Genomic DNA, 15359 nt, shown 5'->3' with positions numbered 1-15359 from the left:
TTAATTCTTAATGATTTCTTTAAAAAATAAAACATAATTTAATTCTAATTAATGTTAGAACACAAAAGTAGTTATTGTCCAGAAGGTATAAAAATTTTTTTTTAAAAATTTGTAGATAATATTTAATATTTATTTTGAGACTATTTATTTAAAGGTTATAAACAACCAAAAAAAATTTATTAATAATTTAAATAATAATTTTCTTTTGTATAAAGGAAGGAAGGAAAGAAAGAAGGAATTCCCGGGAAAAATATATAATCTTTTTTTTGGCATTATTCTTTTAAATTAAAATCAGGGATCCGGAATAACTGCATGTTTGAGTTCCTGTTCCGTTCCCCTTCAGGAACAGTTTATGTTCCATTCATATTTCAGAGCTTTCTGGAACACCAGTAGCGTCACTAGAGAGGGGCGCAGGGGCTCCAACCCTAAGCCTCCTCAAAATTTAGAATTTTTTTTATACCGCTAAAAAAAGGAAGGTAATTTTGAGAATGATTAAAAAATATTTTTGAGCCACCTGAGATTTTAAAGGCTAGTGATGTGGAACGCGTTCCATATCTTATTTCATTTCTACTTTAGTATATTTATATATCAATTTTTTACACTTTTTAATAAAATATTACATTAATTAAGGACATTTTTGTTAAAAAAATATTATCAGTTATAATTGAGCGATATTGTCAACGTAAAAAATTTGAACATCAGGAAACATTTCTCAATATTAACCACAATATTATCCATTGAAATTGAAAAACTTTTATTTTATAAAGCAAAGTTCAAAATATTTAAAAATATGAAATTAAACTTTTTTTTCTTCTCTCTTTCTAATCTTATATTTCTTAAAATCCCACAATTTTACTAAATAATGGGTGATAATAATATTGTTATGTGCAGGGTTTGTAAACCCTGAATTTGAGTTCGGAAATGCAAAATATTTTGGTTGGGCATTTTGCGACAAAGAACAAATAGAGACCCCTTTTCTTTAAAAATTCATTATTACTTCTTTTTTAAAATATCCTCCTTATCATATTTTTCATTTTTTTTATACTATGCATTATAGATCTACAAAACCCGAGAAACTTTTCAAAAAATTGTAAAGGGCCGGGTCGAGCAGTTATCTTTTTTTTATAAAATTTTAATAAACCAGTCTGGGTATTAAAATTTTTGATATATACATAACTTATTTCTTTGTATTTTAAGAGCGGTCTATAATTTAAAATACTATAAATCTATAAATAATATAGAAAATTTTTCAAAAGAAAATATGAAATTTTATGATATGATCCAATTATAAATACACGATACAGATATCAAATACATTTGATTTTATAAAAAATATTGTTGGTAGAAATAGTTAACTTATATATGAGTGTCTTTAATTGACATTGAGAAAAAATTAGATTTATACTAAAAATGTGATGGTAAGAAAATTAGTAAAAAATTTTAACGGTTTAGGACTAAATTTTCCTAAAATTAACGCGACGGGCTACTTGTGCAAAAATCCATACATCGCCGTGGACAGGACTTTGCAGGAGTTATATATAAAAAAAAAGAAGGGTTAAATTTGTAATTATTTATGAAATGGTATAAATAATTTGTCAAAGCTCTGACAAAAATTGACTAAGATGTTTTTTTTTATTTATTCCAGGAAACTTTAAAATGACACTCAATTTTTTTTTGAGAATATTTTTTACACTCGTTTCTAACCCCACTCCCCCAGATTATTTGCTTTTTTTTAAAAATATGCAATTATGATACTATGGATCCCAATTCTACCTCAGCAATTTTTATACTGAAGTGGACGCCACCTGGAGAAATTTAGGATTGGATACCTCGTTTTACATAAATTTTATGGGCCCGGCTAAAAACTTGGTCCAACATTTCTACGGGGCTGGTTCGGGCTGGATATACATGGATATTTGGGGAAAAAGGGAACCATTAAACTAATACATGCACACATCTAGAATTATGAATAATTCAATATCCTAAGTTTTATCAGCTGGCTAGGTTAGCTATAAAATATGAAAGAATAGAGGAATAGGCTAAATTTATCTATGAGATAATTAATAATAATAGATGAAAATAAACACTTTGGGACAAAAAAAAAATTTCCAAATTTAATAAATCTTTTAAGCGTTTTAAAGTTTTTTTTTCCAGATGTTTATGCCAAGGCAAATATTAAGAAGTGATTTCGTTTTTTTTTTCGTGGACAATTTTTATCCATAAATCTTCTATTTTATTATATTTCTTTAATTAAAAAAAACATAAACTATTAATAAATTATAAAAAAATATTAAATTGTAGAAATGTTACTCAAAAATAGATATAAGTATAATATATAAATTAAAAAAAACACATAATGGTAAAAGCTGAGTTCCAAAATGGAAATTTGACCATAGAAGCACTTAAGTATACCTTGCTCCTTAAATTATTTGGAAAACCAAATCTCTCAACGTGCATAGACTATAAAATAATTCCGAAGAATTTACTGTTCTACATTAGCCAAGCAAATATTTCTACATTAGCCAAGCAAATATATCATTTTAGAAGATTTTTAAACATTAATTTCAACATGAAAGAACACTTAATGTCAAGAAAATATAAATTAAATTCATGTGCATATTCACAAATTCTTTCTTATACATATTTTGATCCTTATCTTTTCTACACAAACAATTTTATAATTAATGATGATTGTGATTCTCGGGAAAAAATTATTAAACTTAAACAAAGTTTTCTTTCTCTTTCTTTCTTTCTTTCTTTCTTTCTTTCTTTCTTTCTTTCTTTCTTTCTTTCTTTCTTTCTTTCTTTCTTTCTTTCTTTCTTTCTTTCTTTCTTTCTTTCTTTCTTTCTTTCTTTCTTTCTTTCTTTCTTTCTTTCTTTCTTTCTTTCTTTCTTTCTTTCTTTCTTTCTTTCTTTCTTTCTTTCTTTCTTTCTTTCTTTCTTTCTTTCTCAATTTGTAGCTTGAACAGGTATTGATAAAATCTAATGATTCAGACTTTATTTCCCTTCATCTTCTTACTTTGGTTTCATATCCACTAAGTTCAGATCGTTTAATGGTCGATGCAACTAACAGAATGGAAGACAAACATACTTCTTAGCAATATTTTTCTGTTTTACTATGAAGCATCACCTAAAAAAAAATTTTCATATCGAATTCATTTTCAAGATGCCATTTTCGCTAATTCTATATTGGATTCTATCTAACTCCTGAGGTCCGATGAAATATTTGATAACAAAATTGTTAGAAACACTCTTTAGTCATCTTTTATTGGGTAATCAATTGAGAGGTTACATGTATATGGCTAGGATGTGACATAGTCTACCATGCGTGATTACACAGGTTGTAAAATATGTATATTGATTACCAAGAGGAGACATGGACAAGTTTATATAGCATTGCTGCCCATATCTAAAAATTTTCGAATGAACCAGTTTATTTTCTTCAGAGGGAAGTAAAAGAATTAAATTTTATAGATTATTATTCCTTGGGGACCTGGTAAATAACTTATTTGGGATCGATCATGTCTCCTCGTCCCCATCGCCTAAATATGAACCGATATATTAATATCGGTAGATTACAAAAAATAAAGAATAAACCAATCCCCCCCCTCCCACTCTCCGTTAGTTTAATATAAAAATGGACATTTCCTCGACATAAATTTTTTAAATTGATCACGTGATACTACGAAACCTATAGAATCTGCGACTACATAAATTTATTATGAAATTAAGCTATATTTTTGAGGGGAAAAACAAGCAATTTCAAATCTGGCAATCTTTTTTTTTTAGCAATATAACACCTCGACGACAAATAATTTAATCTTTTTTTTTTACAATTTGATTCCAACAATAATATTTTAAGTGGGAAATATGGAAATTGAATTAAAAAAGAATAAAATTAAACCTGATTTACTAATGAGAAAGATTATAAAAGTATTATATTACTTAGATAATCTAGATAAAAATTTAGCATAATATTTAAAAAAAAAATGGAAATAAAGAAATAATACACGTAGGTTTAGGTAGGTAGGATAGATGGGATAGAATAGTATAGAATTAAATAGCTTAGAAATGGAATATTTATATTTCATCGCATGAGAGTTAGGATATTCTATATCTAACAAAAATTACTCCTTTTTTTTTAAAACATTACCATTCTATTTACATTAAAAAATCGGAAATATTTATAAAACAACTCAAATTAAATCCCCTATAACAATCCTATTGAAAACAATAGAAATTTAATTTTTAAAATTGCTCTCCTGTAGGATTATAGAGTGGAGATAGAATATTCTAATTCTCACACGACGATTTATAAAAAAAAAATTCTTAAAAATTGCTAACAAATTAGTAGTTGTCATGAAAAGACTCTATGTATAACAGTAACTTTAACCTAACTAATTCGTGGAAGTGGCCCCTTCTATCCTTTCCAGAATAAAAAGTTTTACTATGTCCCTAAACTACCTTCTTATCCATAAACTGAGGGTAATCTAGAATTTCAATTGATGGGGATGATTTTACAAGGAAAGATTCTCAGTAAATCAGCAACCAATAAATAAGTCTTCAACGATCAAAAATTTAATGTTTTTGAAACATGAGGTGTAGAAGAATACGAAATCAAATACGATATTGGATATTAAAGCTTTATTCTTGTAAGAAAATTAAATTTTATTAGAATTTCCGGGAAAATATAATTATTTGTCGATTTTTCTAATTCCAAGGAGGGGATATTGATTTAATAGAAAATTTAAAGTTGATGACTGAAGAGGGTTCCCAGGATAACAAAATTGTTTCTTATATATATATATTGTTTGTATACAACAAAAATGATTAGAAAGGCTTAATATTATATATTTAAATTTTTTAAAATAAATTTAGCCTGACTTGGTGTAATTTTAAAATCCTAAAATCACAAAGGACTTGTCACCTCTTACTTCTAAACAGAATTCTGTTTTGCCGTCTATATGGCTTCCTCTAAACAGAATAAAACGATAAGAGGTTATCTAGATTTAGCGCGCACTTGAGACAAAACCAGAATAGGGAGCCCTAGTTAAAAATCTGAATAGACTGGAAAAAATGAGTCGAACCACCTGCCATATAGTTTTGATCTTATACTTGGATAAATGATCAATATATTTCCATAATCTCTACTTATATATATTTTAGTATAACATAAAAAGAAATAAAATTTATATTGCCTAGTGCATTCTTATAATAACATTTGCATCTCTTTTATTGTACTATACAATTTATAATATAATAAATTATTGCCATTCCAATAATCTGTAAATTATCAAATTAAATCAATTTTATATAAATTCATTGGGAAGAAACATGGATAAGTTAAATGATATATATTAAATTTTATTCATAGAAAAAATCTTAATTCAATGGATATGATAATAAATTTTTAAGAATATATAAGAAATCTGCTAAATAAATAATCTTATTTAACTTATTTTAAAAAAATTACCTTGCCAAACCCATGGTTAATTAAAAATTCTTATCTAAATGAGGCTAAGGACAATTTTTATGCCTTCTTCTTACTGTCCAAGGGCGTTTAAGCATGGATAGTCTTTCTGTTTGCATAGTAAATTGCAGCTCCAAATAATTGGTGAAGGATTCTTCTTATTTTAATTTTAACCCCCTCAAAATTTTACCCAGTTTGATGGGCATGAGAAGTATCAAGCTTAGCTCTGTTGTTTTAATAATACAAAAGATGCACAAGCGCTGAAAGAATGACGTTGACGTATGACATTCTCTCTTCACAAATAATAAAAAAATCTCAATAATATGGCCACCCATTTTTTAAACATTGATAATATCATTAAAATCAAAACTTAGACTATCATGATGGAAGTTTATATCTTCCCAACATATTCTTTTCTTATAATTTCATTATGATGGAAAAATTGATATAAAACAGGTGCCCACTACTTAATTATTAAATGATGTAATAATAGTCAGTCTAAGAAATTCTTTACAGGCAGACAAAATGTATACCTGAGAACATTGAGGGGCTTTTTAAAAAAATTATAAAATTTAGTAAGATGTTTGATTAGATAAATATTGGTTAAATTGGCCAATTAATTTGTAATTTTTTTTTTAACCTCTTTTACTTTTCCTTTCCCATTTTATAATATTTTAGTTAAACGTAAGGTGTTTGATACATATCTTCTCTTCTATTTCCGTTACTTGATTAAATTTTTTTTATTGTATATAACTTTTTAAAGTTAACTATTGTCCTTTTCAAAAATAAACTGACTTACAAATACACTCTTATTTTTAAAGGGACTCTATGTCTTTGAAAAAAGTCATTAAAATAGGATATAGTTTCAAACTAAAAAAAAATATATATATATAGGAAGTCTAAAGTTTTATTTAAAGTATTCTAAAAATAGATGAAGTGTTGCGAGATTATTTGTTTTATTTTAAATTAATAATTTAATTTTATATAATATATTTTAAAATTTTACATTTTTAATATGAATAAAAAAACTATAATAATTTTATGCTTTATATATACATAAAATCTATTAAACAATTAAATGAAAAAAATTAAGTTAGTAAATATAAATTATGTTAATTAAATGAATGTAAGATACAAAAATTCGCACTAAATAATAACCATTATAATAAAATAACTTTTTAACTATCTATATATTTACCTTGCTCCGTTCTTGTATGACGAGATAATTTCTATTAGTTCCATATCGGATATCATTAATAAATATTAGAAAATATAAAAATTACTTTTCTATAGTTAAAATTAGTAGTTATATGGCATTATACTCAGATTTATTTCGAGCACCAATATTTTATATTTGAGCGAATAATTATAAAATAAATAAAATATTACCTATAAATCATATCTTATATATTGGTATTTTTTACAAATGATCACGTTTAAAAATAGATCAATATTCAGCTTCCCTAAATGTATTTTAAATTTAAATTTCACATACATGTATGCTCTTGGACCTCTATAGTTAGGTAGACTGCGAAACATGAAGCACCCTCGAGCTTATTAAGTTTAGATGAGATCATTATTTGAGTATTAATAATTTTATTTAAAGAGCCCTTAATAGTTATGGTTCTTTCTATATTACAAACTTAGTTTTATTTATTCGAAATAAATTTTTCATATACTTTCGCGTTATATATATATTTACTTGTTCATGATAAATTATATATTAAAATACCTATGGAGTCTAGAGACCATATCAGCATCACCCTATATTCAAAATACAGCAGCGATGATAGTGCGTACTTTTGTAAAATACAAAGCTTTCTCAACACCAACAAGATTTCCTATGTGGAAAAAGCTGCTTAATTCCTGTGAAACAGACAATGAATTCAATATTGGTGTGATTCACGGAAGTAGTCCTAGTGGACCCCATCTCTCTTCTAGAAAAATTTTGATGACAACATCCCGAGAACGCTAAGCCAGCGTCTACATGACAGGATTTTCACTGAATGCAAACCCCCTTGAAAAACCTATGCCTACCTCCCTATTTTTCCCTATTATTAATTTCATCTTTAATTATAATGATACTTCAGAAAATTTGAAAAGAATAACTTAAATTATTTTATCATTACTACCAACTGTCGACATTTGTGAATATAAAGGAGTTATTTTTTAGATAATAAATTTCATTAAAACCCCCATCATTTACAATGAATTCATTATTATAGCATTATGATGCTGAAAATGTCTAAACCTTTTAAATGAAAGTTTTATTTAAAATAATGTCTATGATTGTTTGCAATATTTAGATTTGGTTGATGAATTGTATTATAATAGGTCTATAATAAAAGTATTAATTTTTACAGCAATAAATTTTGTCCTATTTTATCTCAAAATTTAATATATACGCCCCCCCCCCCTCCACAAAAAATAGGATGCAAACTGTTCCTACTCCCTCAGCTCATGTAGACGCTGCGCTAAGCTGCCGTTTATATTAATGACGAGACGTATACCGTATGGATGATGCGAATAGTCAGACTAAACCGATTACAGATTTACTGGAATTCAACGTGCCGTCAAAAAGGTCAGGTTAGCTTAATTTCCAAAGAGGTGAGAAAAAGAGTTAAAAATACCATGACTATAGAAGACATCTACAACTTAAATCTAGAAGAAGAGATTACGGATAAACATATGACTAAGATCGAGGCGATTTCGTCTAATTGTCACAAACGGAAGGGGAGATAAAACACTTAGGTAAAGCTAAAAGTAGCTATAAGGTCGAGGAATTAAAGTAGGATAGTAAAGAATAATAATATAGATCTCTATAAAGATATGATGCCAATCCCAATAAAACACAGGTTTCATACTATAATGTTCACCATCAGCAATGGATTCCTCGACCACAGTTGGATAGCCATAAATGCATTTACCAAAGTCACAGTCCAAACAACGACAACCAAAGATATACTAATACAATTACACACCATGTTGCAACGCGCAGAGTTATAAATATATAAACCACAATAACAGACCTACATATTACAACTGCGACGGTCAACATAGCTGTGGCAGAGCGAGAGACAGACAATTACAACACATTTAGCAACGATCACAACTTTAAAGATAATTCTTGCAGACGGTCTTGGGAATTAAGAAATAACCAAGGATACAACTTTAATGCGCGTTACAATCAAAATTTTAATAATAATAACAAACTCAATAATTATCTATATTAAAATAACACGACCATATAACGGTGGGAACTCAGCTCGATACTTAAACAAATTAAACACATCACGCATAAAAGAAGTCAGGAGTGATCAAGGATATAAAAAAGGGGTTCAACCTTGACATCAACCTGAGCGCAAACACGAAAGGCACGTCTTACGACGCGTATAAAATTAAGGTAAATATAAATAAAATAATGATAATTATGTAAGTGTACATTGGAACTAGGTTTACGATTCTACTAAGACATTTAGCTCTGAAGGGTGGCATATGGGATGTAAAAAACGGATATCAAATAGGATACGATGCTTACAAGATAGATCATAATCTTGGATATGACTCATGTTAAAGTGAATTATGAAGGTGAAACCCAGACGCGAGAAGTGTGAACAGCAAAAAGATATATCTCTTGAACAGAATTTGACTGCACTTATTTAAATGCATAATCAAAATATTTTTGTGTATAGTTTAGACAATGACCTCAAAGATAAGATTTTGAAATTTATGGTAGAGCTAGCTTAAGGACTAAAAACAAGCCGTCTACGAAAGCACAAGTGAGATTACACTTGAAGCAAGATGCTACGCCTAGGATTATACCGCCCAGGATAGTGCCATATTCGAGGGTAAACATGATGACTAAATAGATAAATGTCTGGCTAAAGGATAAAATAATCAAGTAGGTGTCGGAATTCAGGTAGGCAGTCCACTGGGACCAGTTAGGGGAAGATGACACTTGAGAATGTGTACAGATTTCAAATACAGTAACCAGCATTGGAAGACTTTAAATTTCTCAGTATCAACGACATTATCACTAAGTTATATGATGGAAGGAAGTTTACAAATGTAGACTTCAAACGGACCTTACTTCAGATTCCTATATACATGGATTCCAGAGACTTACTCACCATTTCAACCCACAGGGGGTACTTCCGATTCCCAGTTACCATTCAGCTTAAAAACAGCTTTACCTTTTTTCAACAAATCATGGATCAAATATTTTGCGACTTGAAATACATTATCTTCTACATCGACGACTTATTGATTACTAAATTAAATAGCTACAAGGCACGCTTTGATAACATAACTAAGGTTTCCAAGAGAATTCACACATGATTTGACAGCACGAAAATTTCCCAAAAGCGAATTTATGTAAGATAAGATTAGGTTCCTGGAAGACAATATAGATGCCGACGGAACACATTAAAATGACGAAAAGATCAACGCTATCACGAACATGCCTAAACCGAGGTCCAAATAAGAACTTGCCACATTTATGGGCAAGACCAGCTATTCCCGAAAATTCTTAAATAACTTTGCCTATCTAATCGATTCGTTGTAGTGAATAAGGACAAGTAGACATGGGACAACGAACATCAAAGATGCTTTGACCTTACAACTTCACATTAGCCAACCATGATGCTAAGTTTTTAAAACCCCGACCTACCCATAGGAAAGTAACAAATATTAATAGAAAAATATTGGTTTTTTTTCGAATATTAATAAAATTCATTTATTTCACAAATTATTCATATAACTAGTTTTATTTGAATCGAATTATTCGAATTTTATCGTATATTCAAATTATTTGGGGCAAAAATTTATTAAATATTTACTCATTCGTCATTTCAATTGAAAGTTTATGAATGTGATGGGTATTGTGATTGAAGGTATAAATACATGAACTGCCTGTGAAATACTTTTCCTAGATGGGACAATTTAGTTTAAAAAAAATAATAGCATATCTTGTATATGATAAACGATGAGAAAAACATTATGCTTAAAAAGTGGCTTAGCATTGTAAATTAAATTAATATGCATTTTGGTAAAAATGCTGAAATTGGTATAACTGAGCAGAAAATATATTTTATGATAAAATTAAAGAACTCTGACCCTACTTTTCAAATTGTTAATTTTAAAGTTCAAATAATATAATTTGTACTTTGAAAACCACTTATATTTTTCAAAAATTATTTTATTACATTTAAAAAAAAAAAATTATTATATAATGATAGGTTTAAAGATTAGGTTTAAAGATTTTATTTGTGTAAATATTATGAATAAAATTAAAGAACGTTAACCCAATAATTGCTTTAAAGAATTTATTTGTGTAAATATTATGAATAAAAGAGAACTCTAACCCTTCACAAGTTTATTTATTAAAGGAACTATATGGATAGTAAAATTTTATAATTGTTGCCTCTCAAAAAGTTGTTTATATAAACGAATAATATTAATTCATAATTTTAAACTAGCATTTTAAAATCATTTTAATAAATTTGTATTTAAAAAAAATTTCATTTATAATTTTCTAAAAATTGCAAAATGAATAAAATATTTATTTTTCTATCAGTTTTAATCTCGAGATGTAGGCAAAGTAAACTTTTTATAATTACAACAGTTTTATCTCAATATATATTTTATTTTCCTCATTTTTACTAGTTGTAGAAGCGAATCCAAGTAAAAGAATGTGTAATATTATTTATTTTATCCATATATTTGGACTAGGGATCACAGCCCATAAAAATGGGCTAAATTATTTAAAATATTTTTATACGAGCAAGGCCAGGCCAGCCTAAAAATTAAGAATTTTTATTAAAACTTTTATTTTCCGAATTATAAATTTGTTTATCTTATCCTTACCATTATATTATTCACATTATTACATTCATTTGTATCCAAAGTTTTTAATAGTAAGACCTCCATCCATCCATTTCTTGGAAAAATTATGAGAATCGTTTCCGAGGGCTGTTCTGATCTCTAATTTAGTACATAAATATCTATACGTAATAATCAAGGAATCTTGAGTGGTCCCTGTAGTGAAATTGCCAAAGCAGTCAACATAATTAAATAAATGGGCACAGTCATTGGACTTTCGCTTAACCAGAGCAAATCTGAATTCTCACATTTAAATTCTAATGCTCCCAACACTCACGATTTCAAATTCACATCAAGCGTTGAATTAACACATCTAGGATCAACTGTAGGAGGACACGAGGCAATAAGCACCTTTCTTCATTCCACACTTGACATACTCCTTAAACTGGAGGGCATCTTTACACTTCTTCCATCACACAAGTCCTTTTTTTTGCTAAAAAATACACACTTCGGTCAACACCAATTTTTAAATATCCCATTCCTCTCCAAACTTACGAAAAAGGAATAAAGGACTAACCGAAAAAATAGTAAATATCAGATTCAACGAAACCGCTAGGGCCCAAGCAACTCTTCCAACCAAATTTGGTGGTCTCGGCATCAGATCTCCACATGACTTAGCAATAACTACTTTCATATCGAATAGTCTCTTGACAAAGCCAATAACCACCGCCCATAATTCTAAAGAAGACCTTTCCTTGTGGCTATGGATATTTGGAAAACAAGGATCAATGCTGATTCTCATCTCCCCACAACCCATAGACAGAAAGACTGGGATGCACCAGTGGTTGCTCGCTGCGTTGAAACTCTCTTATCTAGCATGCAATCTACCGACCGCATCCTATTCTCTTCCCTGCTCAATGGTACGGGACATGAGTTTCTTGAGGCCATCCCATTTACCAATCTTCAGCTTCAACTATCCAACAATGAATTTACCCACGCCATCGGCATTCGTCTAAATTGTTCCATCACTCACCCTCACATCTGCTCAGGGTGCAACTCGCCAGTTGACTCGAAGGGCAGACATAGTTTACATTGTCGCTCCTGCAATGGACGATTAATCAGACACAAGCAATGTAATACAATCCAACATGCACTGAAATCCGCCCGAATTCCTTCCACTCTAGAACCACAGGGTCTTTTTGACGGTAAACGTCCTGACGGGATCTCTCAAATCCCATGGAGGAGAGGCCAACTTTCGGTATGGGACTATTCCTGTATTGACCCCTTGGCCCCATCCAACCACGCCATCAACATCCTTGACCAGAAGGAACAACTTAAAACTTCTAAATACACAGAAATAATGAACCATCATTGCTTCATCCCAATCATTTCAACCACTTTTGGCACCTTCGGTAAACTCGCCTTAGCATTTTTCAAAAACTTAGGATCACAAATCAGCAAACTCTCAGAAGAACCTCGAGAGGGTTTTTTTCTTCGTCAACGATTATCCATAGCGATTCTCAAGGCTAATTATATCAGTTTCAATGGTAGTCTTCTAGCCAAAGAGCTATCCTAGACAACACTTACGTCCCTTTTTCATTTTTGTTTCCCTGCGTCACACCATCTCTATTCTTTTTTTTATAGTATTATTATATATTTTTCAAACATTTTTAAATATATTAAAACATAAAATATTATATTTTCGTTTTTTTTAATACTTTATATTATTTATTATTTGAAAATTGAAAATAAAAATTTTTTTTCTTCTTCTTAATTATTAATCTGTTTTTTTTTTAAATTTTACAATAAAATAATAATCATAAGAAGTGAAAAAATAAAAAAATTAATTATTTAATTGATAAATACTAAAATATATTCCTATTTTTTTTTCTATAATAGTATTGAATAATAATTCTACTCTTCAGAATCACGGTATCACCACATTAATGATATTCTTTATAATTAAAGGATATTCATATTTATTTTAATATTTTCTGTATTTTATATTAATTCATTGTTAAACTAATATAAAACTTATTATTTTGATTTCCTTTTCCAAAATATAAAATTGACAGGATTTTTTTTTTACAAACTTAATTCAAAACAAGATACTTGGTTTAGATGGGAGGGCAACGTCTACATGATAGAATATTTGCTGGAAGTAAACCCGATTATTCCCACATTATGAATTACAGGTGTTTAATTATAATGGTACTACTTCCTTCATACATTTAAAATTTATCAATACTAAGTTACCAACTAAGAAATAAGAGAATGTAAAAGAGTTATTATTTAGAACATGAATAATTAAAAAACCATTTATTCTTAATGAATGCAATGCCTTATTACCATGGCTAGTCGGTCAATTGATAGGTCAAATTTATTTAATTACCGAAGGAGTATTTAACCTGGCAAATATGGGTCAAATACCTTTTAAAAAAATTTAAAGAAGAAAAATTAAAAATATGTTTGAATAAAAGGAAAAACAATATAAATACATGTGATCACAATGCTGATTATGGGTTCCCAATATCAAGGGGAGCATCCCACTAGTAGTGAATTTAATAAAGTATATGATATAATACAAGAATTAGGCATTTTACAAGGTATGGTCAAAATATTTTAAGTGATATCATAAATTCCAGAAATAAAAGCGATAGGTTTAATAGCAAATTAGGTAAAAAGCAGTAACTTCCATAAGAAACAATCAGATTCCAACCTCAAAATTGACCTTTCTTTGTCCATCATTACCATTAAGAGAAGAAGTGACAATTCACTAATAATTTCTATTCTTCTTCAGAAAGAAATTGATCGATTTGGGTTAATATTGTCACTAAAACAGAAATCGATGTAAGAACTCGACAACAATAAAATTGATTAAAAATAATAAAGAAAATGGTAATATTGAATATGAAACAGAACAAGACTCTGCCACGGAGAGCTAAACATTCGTTATTGAATGATGATGAATTTATAATTATAGATAACATTTTACTCTTATATACAAAATAAAGTTAATATTGACTTAAAAAAACATTTTATTTGAATTAGATCTTATTTGACCGGTCAGATACACAACCCTGATTATCATATTGTATTGTTTTGCATGAATATGAATTTCCTGATAGAATGTCTAACCTGTTTAAATTACATTTGAAAAGATACTGGGAAATTATCCAGAATTAAGTTTTATTTGAAAAATAATGACTAGCATGCAATATATTAAATTTAGTCGATTAAGCAAAATCATTGTATTATTATAATAGGTCTATAATATAAGTGTTATATAATTTTTTGAAGCAATATATTTTACCCTATTTTATCTAAAAATTTAATAGATAATCCCTAAGAATTTATACAACTTCTAGCCTATATCTCCCTTAAACAGACCCCCTTAAAAAATTGTAAACAAATTGTATCTAGCCCCCCCCCCCTCCCTCTCTCCGCTCATATAGACGCTTATCGAGGAAGTGGGCATGAACTAGTCTTTATGATGTAGGTATATTAAAACGTGATGTTAATGGAGTAAGCATATATTGTTAATTTCTTTAAATACAAAATTTCTGCTGAAAGGTGATAGTTTATTTAAAAAATGATACAAAAGTAAATATTTTTCTGAAATTCAACTTTACAAACATGGCCACGTATGTTAATTTCTCAACACCAAATACAAACTCTTTGACCCCCCCCCCTTCCCTTTCTTCCCCCCATCCCATCTCGCATGCAGAAAAAAATAAAATAATTAATTTTTTTTTATGAATGTTTGAATTCTTTATAAATATCATTCATTAATATTTTATAATTTTACTAATAAATCTATTTATTTAATATTTTCTTTGTATCATAATCCTTTTGAATAGTTCAATATTCGATTTGCAGCCATAATAAAAGTAAGCCGCATATAATTTACACTGCTTGATGTAAATTATTTTTTATATGTATCTACTATAGCGTATTTGCATTGTCATATGAGAAGTTTTTTATATCAAATAATAGAAATTCTAACTTACACTTCGATATAATATTTATTTATAGATGGTTCAGGAGTCATTATGGGTAAGATTCTTAT

This window comes from Gordionus sp. m RMFG-2023, chromosome 3 (genome assembly GCF_954871325.1).
Source record: "Gordionus sp. m RMFG-2023 chromosome 3, tfGorSpeb1-WG-v2, whole genome shotgun sequence".
Classification (NCBI taxonomy): domain Eukaryota; kingdom Metazoa; phylum Nematomorpha; class Gordioida; order Chordodea; family Parachordodidae; genus Gordionus; species Gordionus sp. m RMFG-2023.
The sequence above is the reverse complement of the archived record's forward strand: the minus strand, read 5'-3'. Positions refer to the sequence as shown.